Source organism: Archocentrus centrarchus, chromosome 22 (assembly GCF_007364275.1).
Source record: "Archocentrus centrarchus isolate MPI-CPG fArcCen1 chromosome 22, fArcCen1, whole genome shotgun sequence".
In the NCBI taxonomy this organism is placed as follows: domain Eukaryota; kingdom Metazoa; phylum Chordata; class Actinopteri; order Cichliformes; family Cichlidae; genus Archocentrus; species Archocentrus centrarchus.
In genome coordinates, this window is record NC_044367.1 from 1,779,478 (window position 1) to 1,789,771 (window position 10,294).

The following is a 10,294-nucleotide window of genomic DNA, read 5'->3' on the forward strand; positions in this document are numbered from 1 at the left end:
TAGCATGGTAGCTTAGCATGTTGATGTGTGTACCTGTAAAGTCAAATGTTCTGATACCCAAACTCCCATTGCATATTAAGTTGAATATCCATACGCACAGATATATTTATTTTGCACCCTGTCTGCTGATGTTCATAGGATAGTATTTAAATGGTTAACTGTATTTGTTGTTCTGGCTACTGTAGTTAAAGAAAATGATTCCAACAGATGGTTTAATATTGTTGATATGGTTAAAAGAATAATTGTGGGACTGTCTGAAATATGGAAATATGTAAGTAAAAGATTCTGCTACGAGAGAGCGATGCAGCAACAGCCAAACCTTGTCTTGTCTGCTCATTTATTCCGTTATATCAGATAACTGTTGTGTGGTCGCACACCTGGGACCTGCAACAGATTTATGGGGGCTCGTCCGGGATTGACGCCACCAACACACCAGGGGCCGTCAGTCCAGTGATAACTGAACCTGTGGACCACCAGAGACACACAGTCGGAGCTGCGAGGCAACACCAGTACAGGACGTCTGACAACGGCCAGAGTGAGGGGCTTGGTGTTCCTAGAGCGTCTGACCACTGCGAATCATGGCATCCAACGCAAGAAAAGAACTGGTTTGGTCAATTAAGAAGGGACTCCTGCACCTTTCAGCTGAGCAGATCTTCCAGATTGCAGGGGACCTTTCAGCACTGCCTCATCAGGATCCAGCCCAGTTGCATCAGCAGGATGAAGGAGAGTGTTTTGACTATATTTGCTCATATATGTCTTCCAGAACCCTGCTGGAGTTAGAGGATGAGGGTTTATCTCAATTATTATGTCTGAAAGATGAAATTGATAAGATGATTACAGGTTACACATGTGTTGAGTCTGTAAGAAAAGATGCAGAGGTTACAGTTGTCCCTATACAGTCAACTTTAAACTCTAAAGGTACCTTTGTTGCTGACATACAGGCTGACCCTGGCCCATTGTCTCATGGTGCCACACCCATGAGTGCTACTGCTAAGCTAAATTTCAATAGTGAGCATAGCCCTCCACTTACCTCACATATTGATGACCAGCAGACAACTGCAGGGATATATGATCAGCCCACTAGCACACATGTCACCCAGTCAGCTCACTCAGTCTTTGTACAACCACCGCCTCAGAGGAGTGAAGGCTTAGTAGCTCTCAGAGACTTGGCCCTTTTCCACAGAAAAGAGTTCAAGATACATGGTGGACAAATAGGTGATTGTGCAGCAGACATCAGTTACAGTAATATCTGCAAACAGATTGATGAGGGGCTAAAAGAACAACACACCGAGGGTGAGGTGATCCGAGCTGTCTTGAGGATTACAAAGCCAGGCCCCTTCAAAGACATGTTGATCAGTAGAGATGAAATGACAGTAACTGAGTTAAAGAGTTTCCTGCGGTCCCACATGGGGGAAAAAAGTACAACTGAACTCTTTCAAGAACTGATCACAGCCAAACAACATGAACATGAAACACCACAACAATTTCTGTATAGAATGGTTGGCCTCAAACAAAAAGTTATTCTCACATCAAGGCAAACTGACACTGAAATTAAATATGAGGCTCAGACTGTACAGAATGTGTTCATGCGCACAGTTTACCAGGGACTAAGCGACAAACATGATGATATCAGGAGAGAGTTAAAGCCACTTCTTTCTGATCCATCTGTCACAGATGAAGCTCTACTGAGACAAGTCATCAAAACGACCAGCGAAGAGAGTGAGAGGAGACGTCGCCTGGGCCGTAACAACCGCACCAAAGTCACCTATGCCCAGAGTGGTCAGGTAAATTCAGATAAGTTAGGGAACGGTAAGGAGGACTCTCACCCTAAAGGTAAAGATGAGGAATTGCAAAAATTGAGCGCACAAGTACAAGCATTAACTCAAATGGTGGAGTCGTTGAAACATTCAAAGCTGCAGTCTGATAATCAGTCCCCACATCCATCTCAACAGTCATGTCACTGTGCTAGTTATCAGACCAAACCTCAATCACAGTGGAAGGGGAGGTCACGTGGCTGCCCATCCTGCACTGAACAGAACCTGCCAAATTGCCAACATTGTTTTGCATGCGGTGCAGAGGGCCATCGTGCAGTTGGATGTCTGAGGAGGAGTAAGCCGGCGGGAAACCAGCAGTGGTCACAGCCGAGGGACGACCTGTGACCAGCAGCACCACTCAGTCCCAGCCAAATGGTAACAACACAGAGCAAGAACCACACTGCCATCAGTCTACACTTCCTCCCCAGCAATCAGCCAATTGCAAATCCACAGCTGAGAGAGTTGCACAGCTAATTGGAAGAAAATGTCTATTGAAATGCAATATGAGTGGTTATGCAGTGACTGCTTTGTTTGACACAGGGGCCCAGGTCAGTCTAATAGACCGAACCTGGAGGCAGAAATACTTACCTCACCAAGAGATCCACCCCTTAAGTGAACTGATGGAAGACTATGATCTCAATGTCTTTGCTGCCAATGGGGAAGCAATCCCTTATGATGGGTGGATGGAAGTGATTGTCAACCTACCTGGTAATGATGACCCAAATTTTTCCATTACAGTTCCATTCCTAGTGAGCCAAGTAGACCTCCAGCAACCATTGCTGGGCTTTAATGTAATTGAGCAAATAATCCTGGGACAGGGAAATGCTGGAGCAGCCTTGCCTGCCATTTGCAGCCTGCTTAAAGGGGCCATGCAAATTGAAACTGCGAAAGCTGAAGCTTTTGTAAATTTTATCCAGACAGAAAAAAAAGCTAACAAGAGTGAGCAAATGTCTATAAAAGTGGGCCATCGTGACATTGTTGTCCATCCAGGACAGGTTGCCCATATTAAGTTCCCAGTACCAGCTAGTTTCACTGAAACTGTTGCCTTATTTGAACTCTACACAGACAATCCCAAGCTTGAACAGTTGGATATGGGGGATGGTCTGGTTGGAGTGCACCTTACTGAAAGACCATATGTTGAAATCCCTGTGGGCAACACAACCAAACATGACATTATTCTGGCTAGCCGCACAGAATTGGGCAGCATACAACCCATTGATAGAATAGTTGAAACGGAGCAAATAAACAGCGTGCAAGTAAATGAGGTTGGGACATCCTCCCCCACCAGTGAGGGTAACAAAGCAAATCCAGAAACGCTATGGCATCCACCAGTAAACATCAGTCACCTGGGTGAGAAAGAACAGGCGGTAGTGAAACAGCTACTGTATGAAGAGTCTAATGCCTTTGCACGTGACAATGACGACCTTGGCTGCATCCAAAATCTTCAAATGACCATCACAGTGAAGGATGACATCCCTGTGCAACGTTCCTATGCAGCCATACCCAAACCGCTTTATAAGGAGGTGAAGGAGTATATTCAAGACTTGCTTGCCAGAAAGTGGATAGTGAAATCCAAGTCACCTTATGCTGCCCCGGTGGTATGTGTGCGTAAAAAGGATGGGACTTTGAGGCTCTGTATTGATTACCGGCTCCTAAATCGCAAAACCGTCCCAGACAGGCACCCACTCCCACGCATCCAGGATCTCATGAACACACTTGGAGGGTATCGCTGGTTCTCCATATTGGATCAAGGGAAAGCATACCACCAAGGTTACATCGCAGAGGGATCCAGACATCTTACAGCATTCATCACCCCCTGGGGCCTGTATGAGTGGGTCCGTATCCCCTTTGGCCTTTCAAATGCCCCAGCTGCATTCCAGAGATGTATGGAGGAGGTGTTGGATTCCCTGCGAGATGAATACTGCATCCCTTACCTCGATGACATACTCTGCTATGCTAAGACATTTGAGGACCATGTGGAGGGGTTGAGGCGGGTCTTGAGGGCTCTTCAACATCATGGCATCAAACTCAGGTCCGCCAAGTGTGAGCTGTTCAAGGAGGAGGTGCGCTATGTTGGGAGGCTTGTTTCTGCAGATGGAGTCCGTGTTGACACCAAAGACATAGCAGCTATCCAGGCATTGAGGGAAAGAACCCCAAACACTGCTGGTGACGTCAGAAGACTGCTGGGATTTCTAAGCTACTATAGGGCTTATGTGCAGGACTTCGCCAGAATTGCAAAGCCACTCTATGACCTCCTGCAAGTGAAAGGCAACCCTGCAGCACCCTCTCAGATCAACACTAGTAAGGAAAAAAAGGGCCAGCTGTCCTCGAGAGCTCCAATAGAGTGGACTCGGGAACATCAAGGAGTCCTTGACCGACTAATAAACATCTTGTCTAGTCCACCAGTGTTGGCCTACCCCAACTTTGACCTGCCATTTGTGTTGCACACAGATGCATCAGCAAAAGGCCTTGGAGCGGTGTTGTACCAGCGCCAGGAGGGAAAACTAAGGGTTATTGCCTATGGATCAAGGACGCTGTCACCTGCAGAGAAAAATTATCACATGCACTCAGGAAAGCTAGAGTTCCTAGCTCTGAAGTGGGCTGTGTGTGAGAAATTTCGGGACTATCTGTACTACGCCCCCCATTTTACAGTGTATACAGATAACAACCCTCTGATTTATGTAATGAGCACTGCCAAATTAAATGCAGTGGGCCACAGGTGGGTGGGGGAGTTGGCAGACTTTCATTTTGACATCAGGTACAGGCCTGGTAAAGCCAACACTGATGCCGACACCCTTTCCAGACTGCCACTTGATATCGCTGAGTATGTTACTGCCTGCACAGAGGAACTTTCAAAAGACACAATCAAGGCAACATGGGAAGGTAGCCAGGCTGCCAAGGAGAATGATGTGGCCTATGTTGCTGTTTTAAACTTGGCACAGGAAAGCTCTACGCCCTGTGCACACCGACCACTGTCAACCCTAAGCCATGAAGAGCTTGAACAAGCACAGAGAGAGGATGTGGTAATAAGGGAAGTAATCCGACTAAAGGAAAAAAACACCAGCCTAACAAGTCACATCAGAAAAAGTGCCAGCAGCCCAGTGAGGAGACTCCTGCATGAGTGGGAAAGGCTTCAGCTTGAGAATGGGCTACTTTACAGAAAAACAATGCAGAGACGACAACTAGTCTTACCCGAAAGGTTCAGATCCATTGCACTGAAGTATCTTCATGATGAAATGGGTCATGTAGGCACAGAGAGGGTCATCAGTTTGGCTCGAGACAGATTCTATTGGCCTTACATGAAGAAAGAAATTGAAGCCTATGTGACAAGGAAATGTTCGTGCATCAAACGCAAGAAACCTGTGTCTCATGTACGAGCACCAATGGAGTCTATTACCACCACAGCACCCCTTGAACTGGTTTCGATTGACTATATGCATTTGGAGCCAAGCGCGGGAGGTTTTGAGTATATCTTGGTTGTTGTGGACCATTTTACTCGGTTTGCCCAAGCCTATCCCACCAGGAATAAATCAGGGAAAACAGCTGCAGAGAAGCTGTTTGATGATTTTATTCCCCGGTTTGGCTACCCAAAGAAACTCCATCACGACCAGGGCCGTGAGTTTGAAAATAGCCTTTTCCGGACCTTACAACAACTCTCTGGAGTTAGACACTCCCGAACTACACCCTACCATCCTCAGGGAAACCCAGCAGAAAGGTTCAATAGAACCCTCTTGCAACTACTTCGAACCCTGACGGATAAGGAAAAGAGAAAGTGGAAAGAGCACTTGCCCCAGATGGTCCATGCCTACAATTGTACAAGGCATGAGGCAACGGGGTATTCACCATTCTACTTACTGTATGGACGCCATCCTCGGTTGCCTGTAGATCTTCTATTTGGCTTGGCAGAGGAGGAAGAACCCATGTCTCCAAGGGGATATGCAGAAAAGTGGGCAGCAAGGATGAAAGAGGCATACAAGCTTGCTTCCAAGAACAGCTGTCATTCAAGCGCTAGAGGAAAACAATACTATGATCGTCATGTGAAAGGAGTTAATCTTCAGCCAGGTGACCGTGTGCTAGTCCGTAACCTGAGTGAGAGGGGAGGCCCAGGAAAACTAAGATCTTATTGGGAAGACACTATCTACATCGTTAAGGAGCAGGTGAACAGTGGACCCGTGTACAAAGTGTGTCGAGAAAGTGGAGATAGCAGAACCCGCACCCTACATCGGAACCTGTTACATCTAGTTAATGACTTACCTTTCAACTTACCTGCAAATGAAGGAAACCTCTCTCTCCACTTACCTGCACCAACTGACATCAGTTTACCTGAAAAGAAAAAAAACACAAGGTACAAACGATCAAACAATGGTCATCAGACTGAGTTGTTTGCAGACAACGATTCGTCAGGAACGGATGATGATGGATACTGGCTCCAGGTACCAGTCAGGAGAGGCTCCATCCATAATCCTCTAAGACCAGAACCAGAGGAAGATCTATTCATTTCTCTACAGGACGTCCGGGAGGACTTAGCAAATGGCCCCGTGCCAGTGCCTGCGATAGAGTCTGCCCCAGAATTTGAGGAAATGGAGTTGCTGGAGGAGGATAGGCCTCTTATGCCCTCATCACCTAGTAACCAGGCAGGGTATATGCCTAGTCCTGTAGCACCTCAAACAGAATGTATCCTGTCAGGTCATCAGGCGGGGATCCAGCAGTCAGTCGAACTCAGTAGTGCAACCAGAAAATCCAGTCGTGAGAGGAAACCTGCTCAAATGTTAACATATGAGTCTTTAGGTGAACCCTCTTATCAGCCAAAACCCACAGTGAATACTATAGGGGCCTATGGGGTAGTGCACACGCCAGTATGGGGAATACAACCACCCCAGTTTCACTCAAACTTGATCCCTTATCAATCGCCCCATTTTGCTTTACCATGCCAGTATTGCCCTGTGTTCCCTGTATGCTGTATGTAACTCCTACACAGGTGTATTGAGGGGAATGTAAACTGTTTTATTTAGTGTTTATGCCTCAGCTGAGTGTCAAATGTTTGCAAGTATGGAATTGGTTATGTGCAATGTCAGGAGCCATTTTTCTTTGAGGGGGAGTGTGTGACCCACAAAAGATGTGGTCACATTATTTTTTTTATGTCATTACATACTATAAGGGTCAATAGTTTCAGGATAATTATTCCAGCTCTCGCTGAGATATGTATATAATAAAAAGCCTTAAGGGACTTTGATTTAGTCTTTATGGACTTTTCTGTGGGGCAATACCAAAAAACCGTCAGTAGGTGGCAGTTGGACATCAGGCGGCTGTCTGATACGCTGTTTTGCTCTCGCGCTATTCTGCTACGAGAGAGCGATGCAGCAACAGCCAAACCTTGTCTTGTCTGCTCATTTATTCCGTTATATCAGGTTTGTACAATGTTTAAGCATGTAAAACACAGAGGAATGATCGTGAGAACATATGAATGTAGTTGTAAGAGTCTGTGAGCAAGTTCAGCTGCCTTTTGATCACTTTTATGTCTTTGGATGGTAAACGTTAGACCCACCAAGCTTACCTAGCATGGTAGCTTAGCATGTTGATGTGTGTACCTGTAAAGTCAAATGTTCTGATACCCAAACTCCCATTGCATATTAAGTTGAATATCCATACGCACAGATATATTTATTTTGCACCCTGTCTGCTGATGTTCATAGGATAGTATTTAAATGGTTAACTGTATTTGTTGTTCTGGCTACTGTAGTTAAAGAAAATGATTCCAACAGATGGTTTAATATTGTTGATATGGTTAAAAGAATAATTGTGGGACTGTCTGAAATATGGAAATATGTAAGTAAAAGATTCTGCTACGAGAGAGCGATGCAGCAACAGCCAAACCTTGTCTTGTCTGCTCATTTATTCCGTTATATCAGATAACTGTTGTGTGGTCGCACACCTGGGACCTGCAACACACAAGTGATCAGAGCTCCTCTGTGTGTTTTAGTCACGGTTCTATCCTCTGACCCAAAGCCTGACTTTATTTATCCAGGATACACATTTTCCTCATGAACTGAATTTAACGCCTTTACTCTCCACTGATTGAAACAGGAATCTGTGCTGAAAAGCTCCTGTTAACACCGCTCTGCAACTCCCACTCTCTTTGCAGTGGCAGTGACAGCTTCAGGTTAATTGCTTATTGACTGCACCTGATGAGGTGTGGATAAAGGCATGGTGCGTGAAGCTCTGAACAGAATAAATGATTTTTGTGACGGTAATAAATAAATCTTGAACTAACTAATATGGTGTCTGTCTTTATGATACAATGTTGGGGTCAAGAGGGAAAGTGGAACCAAACTGGGGAGAGAGTTGTGATGTTACTGATGCGATTGTGTTACTTGGCTTGGAACTGTGCTCAGTAGGGACATTTTATTTATTTATACATTTTATTTTATACTATTCCTGAAGACTGCTTAAAGAGATGACAGAAAGCTGCCTCGGACAGTTCAGACTGTGCTGAAGAATAAAGGCGGTCATACCAAATGTTGACTTTCAAGCTTTGTTTTAACCTTATAAACTGCATTCATGTATGTTTGTATGTTTGCACATTTCAATAAATGGCTGTATTTCCTGTAAAATATAAAGAAATGAAAGATTTTGCCACAGTACTGTATAAAGAGTGAACCACCAAGTCTATTAGACCAGTGTTGGCCTTGTTTGCCCTTAAAATTAATAATTAACATAACAGTATTATTTTTTATGCAAAGATGTGGACACCCATGGGTTCCCCTTTTAGATTTAAAAAGAATAACACCGAGCAGTATGTAAAATGACGCAGTCCACACAGTACTTGTAAAACTAGTGATATGACATCTATGTAATAGCTTTTATAAATATCTGGACACAGGCAGAGACAGGAGGCGTCATTTGGCTCGGTTCTTTTTCCTTGTCTGTTTTATAAGCGAACACTGGAGGGCGCCGTTGTGTCAGATTCAGCGCTCACTGATGTAACGGGACACCAAACTGGGTGTCAGGATGAAGATGACAAAACATCTGGAAGAGGATCAGAACTGTTGGGATTTGTGAGAATCAAACGGACACAATATTTAGAAGTACAGATACTTAAAAAAATACTGTGGTAAAAGTTGAAGTACTGATTCAACTTCTTTCCTCAAGTGAAAAAGAACAGGCTCTGAAATGTACTCAAAGTAAGAAAGTAAAAGCAGCTCTTTGGAGGACGTTTCTACCATGATGCAATGTTTCTTTTCGTTCACCTTATTTACTCTGTTTATACACCACTCTGTATTGAGTCTTTAGTTAATCTCTCTCTTCCACAGCATGTCTTTTGTTCTCTCCCCTCAGCCCCCCCCTCAGCAGATGACCCCCCCTCCCTGAGCCTGGTTCTGTTGGAGGTTTCTTCCTGTTCAAAGGGAGTTTTTCCTTCCCACTGTCACCAAGTGCTGCTCATAGGGGGTCGTTTTGACTGTTGGGTTTTCTCTGTATTATTGTGGGGTCTTTACCCACAATACAAAGCGCCTTGAGGCGACTGTTTGTTGTGATTTGGTGCTGTACAAATAAAATTGAATTGAATTGAATTCAGTTCAATTCAATTCAATTGAATTGAATTTTAATGTTAGCCCTTTTTTAAAGAAGGAAAAGGTTTAGGGCTTTTCTTTATCTAAACATTTATTTTTGAATGCATATTAAATAAAGCCAAAAGCTTCCAGGCTTGTTTGACAGTGTGCAGAACAAACCTAATGACATGAACACCCAGAAAGCTTAAAAGTCAACCAAACACATCCAAACTTTCATTTAGTTGTTTTTTCCAAGGCTGGCAAAAACCAAAGCTGACTGAACAACTGTGTGGCTATCACAATAAACATAGCATCTTTTCTCATTATATTTTAGTTTATGAATTGATTTCTTGTGTCTTCCACTGAACTACTGAGCAACTGAAACAGTCACACCAATTTTGACTTCTAAACCCGATGAGAATGTGTCCCCACAGACCTGAGTGTTTTTATCTAGCTTTCCCCTGACACGTAGTGGACACTGAGAGATGATATGTGGTATATGTGGAATATGTTTGAAAAGAAAACAGAAGAATTAAATAAGGTGTGCAGTGTTCAGAAAATGCACAAACCAATTTTTGTGGAGGCACTTCATAGGATCAGTAAAATACTGTGATAAACAGCTATAAATCAAATGAGTTCATGAAGCGATGAGGCCATGAGTTCTTCCTGTATCCTCTCATCCTGCTGTACATACTGACAGAAAACACTTTTGTTTAGTTTGCAATTATTTATTCATATAAAGTTGAACAAAAAAAACAATATGAACAAAAATAACAATAATATAATTCAATATGAACTTTATAAACAAAAAAGTTCAGTTAAAGAAAAGAAAACAAGTAAAACATTCAAAAGTTCATAAAAATTAACAAATAAAAAGTAAAAAAGCTAAACTAAATTAAATAAAGTTTCAACATTCAGTTAAGAAATGGATAG